The following is a 6,665-nucleotide window of genomic DNA, read 5'->3' as shown; positions in this document are numbered from 1 at the left end:
ATCAAAGTAATGCTAAAGAAAAAATTATTTTTCTTAATCTTCTTACCTTTACTTCTTACTCTAGCTCTTCCTTTAGATGCCTATAACCTAACATGGTCAGTCAATGGGGGTGAGATTAGAGAGAATCTCAGTAATAAACAATACCATTCAAGCATACAAGGCAAAAGTTTCATACATAACATATACTTGTATTATATGACTTCATAACTAATATATTGATATGTTATACATGCTCATACATCATACATTGGACCATGGAACACTAAAAAATAGAGTTTCAAACATTCATTCATGATTCATAGAATCAAAGAAACTAATCATACATATCATCATGCAAGCATAAATACCAAGCATGTAATAAAAGGTAAGTTTATTATCTTTTGGCTTTACTATTTCTTCTTTGTTTTCCTTACTTTCATTTGATCCCTCATGACCAAACTTCCAATTCCTTGTCCATAACACTCATTGATCCTAAATATTTGCTATAGAATATTTATGACAACTGTTAGAGACAATAATCACATTATCAATAAATGACAACTTGCTCTTTTTTTTTCTTATTTTCATTATCTTAATTTTCACTTTATTTTTTCTTTGACATAAAATTCTTGTACCAACATTTTCCCACTCAATTTTTCATAAAGAACTCAAATTTGACCAATTCTAACTACTTTTCTTTAAACCATCCTTGACAATAACTATATGGGTCTTTGAGACCTTAAATCATGGTTTCTTTCAAGCTATTTTCACGCTTTATATGTATGTGTCTCAAGGCTAGGTTCTAAATCATATTTCATGAACTTAGATGCTTAACTAATCATTGCTTAATTCTTTGGAAAATTGGGCAGAATTTATCCTTAAGAATTGGCCATCCAAAAATTACATCAAACTTGAAATCAAACTACCATTCATTAATAATCAATAAGTAACATCTCTACGACCATTTCTAAGCCCTTTCATATCATTTAATCATCAAAATATCAACCCTTATTACCTTCAGAGAAACAAGGTAGCATCTCATAATTATGAAAACTCAAACAAAAATTAGGAAAAATAGTTCAAAAAGAAGCTCTTCCATACCTGTTCTCAATGCACTAACTTATTCTTGCTTCTTCACTACTTCCTTCATCTATTCCATCTCCAAACTCATTCTCTTAAAAAACTAAAACCATAAAATGTTTCTCTTGATGAGAAGAACAACTTTTGTGAAGAAACTTTGAGGTAGAAATGTAGTTTTAATGGTGATTTTGGTTGATTTTTCTTTTCTTTCTCTAAACCTCTCATGCAAATCCATGGAAGAAGCTTGCAATTTCTCTCTCTTCTCTCTCCTTAGTCTGACCGAAATGATGCAATGAGGAAGAAGAAATGGGTGTGGTGGCCACTTTCGTTAATATTTGAATTCTAAAATACCTAATTTATCATTTTTATTCGAACCGATATTTTGATCAATTTTGGACCATATAAATGCCTGCCTTCTTCTTCCATTTCAGATCCAACTTGACGTCACTACTCCCTCCAACTGGGCTCAACATGGGCCTTTGCTAAAATTTACTTTCAGACATAGCAAAAATTGGTATTATCTCAACATAATGCAATTTAAATTATAACTTAATTCTTTTGAGCAATTTCTAACCAATAAAATTGAAATAATTCATCTAAATATTTATTCCTTTTTATAAACTGATTTCCTTTAATTCTTAATGAATTTTGGATAATTTTTTGTAATTACACTTAAGGACCCAAAACTCTTAAAAATTACACTTTAATCTTGATTGAGAGTGATATTTTAGGGTTAACGTTTACTCTTATTTATTTTTAAATCTAGGTACTTATTCATAATCTCATTATATTTAATTATATAAAATTAACTTTGAACATTAATAGTTACTATTTGACTTTGAATGAGCTATTACTCTTATTCATTTTTCTTTTCTTTCCTTTCTTAACCTAGTTAATAGTTGAGCTATCGAAGAAAAAAATCAAATATACTCTCTCTATAATAGTTAGCCAAATTTAAGAGGTCTTTGTATTTTAAACTCATCCTTGACCATCGTCTTCCTATAGAACTGTCGCATACGTTGTAGTTTAGTAACTTTTTACTAGATCTATTACAATTATGAGATCTAACTGTGATCTCACTGAATCCTTTTTGGATCTATTATGATCCTTAGAATCTAACTATGATTCTTTTTTAAAAGACTTAGGACATAAGGATAAAATTGTCAAATAACACTACCTTTATTTAATCCGGCAACTTTATTGATTATTTTTCAAGACTAACCTCAGATATCTCTGTTGCCCTCTTGGACCTTAATTATTTCTTTTCAGCCTATCTTGAATCTTTTTGGACTTCAACTTGTTCATTCTTAATTTTAGACACTTCCTTGAAGTCTGTACAAATATTACGCTTCTGCTCAAGAAAGACTTTAAATTTACCATTTGGTTTTTAAGAATTATTTTTTCTTTTCAAGTCACTTTAAGGACTTTTGATTACTTGAATTTAATAGCTTACCGAATTTTTGCATAATTTTGAGCTTCTAAGTCAAAAATTCAGGATTTTATAGGAAAACAATGATATTCAACATAAAAAAGTCCTCAATTTTCAAATAAATGAAAAATCCATCCATAAAATCTTATACAAATATTAATAATTATAAGTTTCTAACAACAACTATAAAATACAATAACATTAAAATATTAATTAAGGGATTTAAATTTAATTTAGAGTTCAAGGTTTGGAAATGAAAGAGCAAAAAGGGGGAAATAAAAGTAACTCCAATTAACACATGAACCCAACGAGATCAATCGGTTCACAAGCTCCTCAGTTCAACTCATAAAGTGCATTATCTTCTTACTACCGTCTTTTTCGCTGCCTCCATTTACCTTCCTACTCGAACGTTTGCAGCTTCTCCTCCTTCGTTAAGAGACACTCAAAAATTAAATACAAATAGGATGCAAGAAATTAAACACACTCAAAAATTCAAGTTCCCAATCACATATTCTCACTTTCTAATTTAACCTGTAGAGAGGATGATGGTACGTGTCAGGCCACAAATAGACAAGTACTGCAAATCTACATATTATAATTTTTTCAAAAAGAAAAAAAAAACCAGGCATGCATTACTCTTTACCAATATTTATTATTTATTATAACCCTTGAACTTAATCACCATAATCATATTAGACTTACATACCACTTATTAAATCTCCACAACCTCAAATCATCAAAAAAATTCATTCACTTAGTTTAAAGTTTTGGATTTAAACTCTCCATTATCATAATCATCACCAAAACAATCTAAATAACACCTACCTTAACCTCAAAATCACCTTAAAATTCAGACTTAATGGTTGGGTATTCTCAAAAATGAAAACCCTAACTATAAAATCTACAAAAACTAGTTTAAAGAAGAGGTTAGAGAGTAAGAATAAGATTAAATAAGCTTATCCTATTAATTTGAGCTTAAAAAGGTACTTGAAATCAATGCTTACACAACCCAAACCCACGAGCAACTAGTTAAAAAAAGCAACACGAATACATCTAAAAATGGAGAAGACAAATAAGGGAGGGAGAGATTTTCAAAGAAATGAAAGATAGGATTTCAAGAAAAGAATAATATGATTTGGGGGTAAGGAAAACAGTAAAATTTGATAAGAAAATCACATCAATAAGTGGAAAATCATGAAAATGACATATGTATCAGAGGAAGAAAATGATGTAAAAATTTTAAAAACTTTTTACATCAATTATTTAAGAAATTAATGTTAAAAGTCTATCAAACAAGTTAATAATTATAAAATAATTATCGCCATAACTATTTATATCGTTTGTCTATTAATTAATATAAAAAGGCCTGTTGCAAAAGCCAAATATGTGCCAGCGCCAGCTAGTTACTGTTTACAAGGGCTTGATGTACAACTATTTAAAATATAAGATGAACTTAAAAATATAATCCCATGCCTTTCTCAATGCTTCCGTCCGCCGCTGTGTCTCATTGCTTCAAGAAGTGGTATGTGGTAGAAGTAATCTAAGCACGGAGCCACATGGGAGCCGGTTACTGTTCACAAGGGAAAGAAGACAGGTGAGTTACTTTAGTTACGGGATTTTTTCTTCTTTTTGGAGAAATGAGTTTTAGAAGATATATTAATTTTAATATTTTATTTAGCAAAATAAAAGTTTTATAAAAAAATAAAACATTTATTTTCGAGAAAATTCAGAATTTCCAGATTTAATTCCATGCTAACACAGGTTTATATTTTTAAATTTTTAAGGCCTGAAAAATTTTTTTTTTTTGATAAACTGAAATAAACAATTGAAAAGTAGGAAAAAAAGAAGGAAACAAAAAAGGGCCGTTAATACGGAGAAAAAAGTTGGGCCTTGATTTCGAAAAAGCCCACAAAAAACTTAAAGCCCGGCCCATGGGTTAATGCGCTGAAAGCCCTGGAGAAACAAAATGCTATTTAATTGAAGCACTTCGTCTATAGGGTTTTATGTGCGCATTGCATTACGGCCGCTCGCAGCTAAGCTCTGCATACTTCAAGCTTCAGTCATGGCCGTGGGAAAGAACAAGAGAATTTCCAAGGGAAAGAAGGGAGGAAAGAAGAAGGCGTAAGTGTTCATCAATTTATTTTTAACATCTCAATCACGTTGTTCTCTCGGCGTGCATTTATTTCTAATTTGTGTTGTCGCTTTTTTCTTTTGTTAACTTGGCTTTCAGAGCTGATCCATTTGCCAAGAAGGACTGGTATGATATCAAGGCTCCTTCTGTGTTTCAAGTTAAGAATGTGGGCAAGACCCTCGTCACTCGTACTCAGGGTACCAAGGTAATTCGTAGTTGTTTTCTCCGATTTCCGTTGCTACGGAAGTAGGGTTCTTGGTTTATTTTTAAACTCCGGAGTAAAGACTCGTGATTTTCGTAATAAAAATCTTGTCTTTGTCTTATGGCTCGCTGGTTTTCCATTTCTGTCAGTATTAAATTTACATTTTGATTTGTAGTCAGTAATAAGATTTATTGTCCCTCGCCCTATTTTAGTATTCTAGAAAGAGAAATGACGTTTCTTCTTGGATCTGAGAACGTTGAGGAATAGCCTTGTACGTAGGGTGAAAAAAGATTTGGGATAAATATTGTGGTTCACTTGTATCTTTCTCTGGGTGGGCATATCTCTTGCGTAACTTTGATTTGTATGGATTTGTCAGATTCGGCCATTTCGTAATTTTTTGCTAAAGCTTAAGGAATTTTTTAAAAACCGCTTAGCGATGCTAGTGAATGTCCTGCGACTGTACAATGTAGTATCGATTTTATTTGTCTATCATTTGTTATTCATGGGTGTATAGTTATTATACTATAAAATAATGACTTATCTATCTATTATTTGTTCACGGTTTTCTGTCAACCTATTGGTTGTTTTATTCCAAATTCTGCGTGTAACTTAGAATGCAATCATCAAGATATCTTCTTAAGAGTACATGCAATTTTTCAACGTTCTGGCTTTATGCATATTGACGAGGTCATTAAAAATGATAGATTGCCTCAGAAGGACTGAAGCACAGAGTGTTTGAGGTCTCGTTGGCTGATCTTCAAGGTGATGAGGACCATGCATTCAGGAAGATTAGGTTGAGAGCTGAGGATGTTCAAGGGAAGAATGTCTCACAAATTTCTGGGTGGGTGATGGGTGGAATTTATTTTCCTCGTACTCTGACTTTCTGAGTGCTTTTAATATATCTGAAACTTCCCTCTTGCAATCTCTAGGGGATGGACTTCACAAATGATAAGTTGAGGTCTTTGGTTCGCAAATGGCAAACTTTGATCGAAGCTCATGTGGACGTAAAGACCACTGATAACTACACCTTGAGGATGTTTTGCATTGGATTCACTAAGAGGCGAGCAAACCAGGTGAAGAGGACCTGTTATGCCCAGTCGAGCCAGATCAGACAGTATGCCCCAAGTAGATACCTTGTTGCCTGCTTACTGCTTGTTTTGGCATATCGTCATACCACTGATGAGTTAAGCATTGTCCACCTGATAACCCTTTGGTCATTTTTTTCAGAGTTTATCTTTGTGGAGAAATATATGTTGCTCACTTCTCTGTGAGGTTGCCAATTTAAGAATGCTTCTGTATCTTTTCAGATCCGCAGGAAGATGAGGGAGATCATGACTAACCATGCTACCTCCTGTGACTTGAAAGAATTGGTCCGCAAATTCCTCCCTGAGGTGATTGGAAAGGATATTGAGAAGGCAACTTCTAGCATCTATCCTTTGCAAAATGTGTTCATTCGCAAAGTCAAGATCTTGAAGGCTCCTAAGTTTGATCTTGGAAAACTAATGGAGGTACTTCCCTTTTTCTTAAATCCATTGTTTTAATCAGATTTCATATATCTCTACATAGATAACATAATGCACATCTTGTAAGTGATGACTTTTAATTCACTGTTTGTTTTGTTCTATCATCGTTCATGCTCGTTGGTGTGATGCCTCTTGATTCTCTGTTGTAGGTTCATGGTGACTATTCGGAGGATATTGGTGTGAAGGTGGACAGACCTGCGGATGAGACGATGGCTGAAGCTCCCACCGAAATCGTTGGAGCTTAAATCTGGAATTTCATGAGTTGGGTTTTTTTTGGGGGGGGGGTAAATTGCAAATATGAAATGGAGGGCTGCAATATAT

General features: G+C 32.9%; 1 pseudogene; it reads left to right on the top strand.

Annotated features, from left to right (window-relative positions):
* The first annotated feature begins 4,497 nt into the window (after nt 1-4,497).
* LOC129320372 (40S ribosomal protein S3a-like) lies at nt 4,498-6,655 on the top strand (annotated as a pseudogene).
* Nucleotides 6,656-6,665: the final 10 nt, after the last annotated feature.

The sequence above is a fragment of the Prosopis cineraria genome, unplaced genomic scaffold, assembly GCF_029017545.1.
Source record: "Prosopis cineraria cultivar Desert tree isolate PC_DT_omini unplaced genomic scaffold, ASM2901754v1 PC9, whole genome shotgun sequence".
In the NCBI taxonomy this organism is placed as follows: Eukaryota; Viridiplantae; Streptophyta; class Magnoliopsida; order Fabales; family Fabaceae; genus Prosopis; species Prosopis cineraria.
Note: the sequence above shows the minus strand (reverse complement) of the source record. Positions and strands in the feature narration are given on the sequence as shown.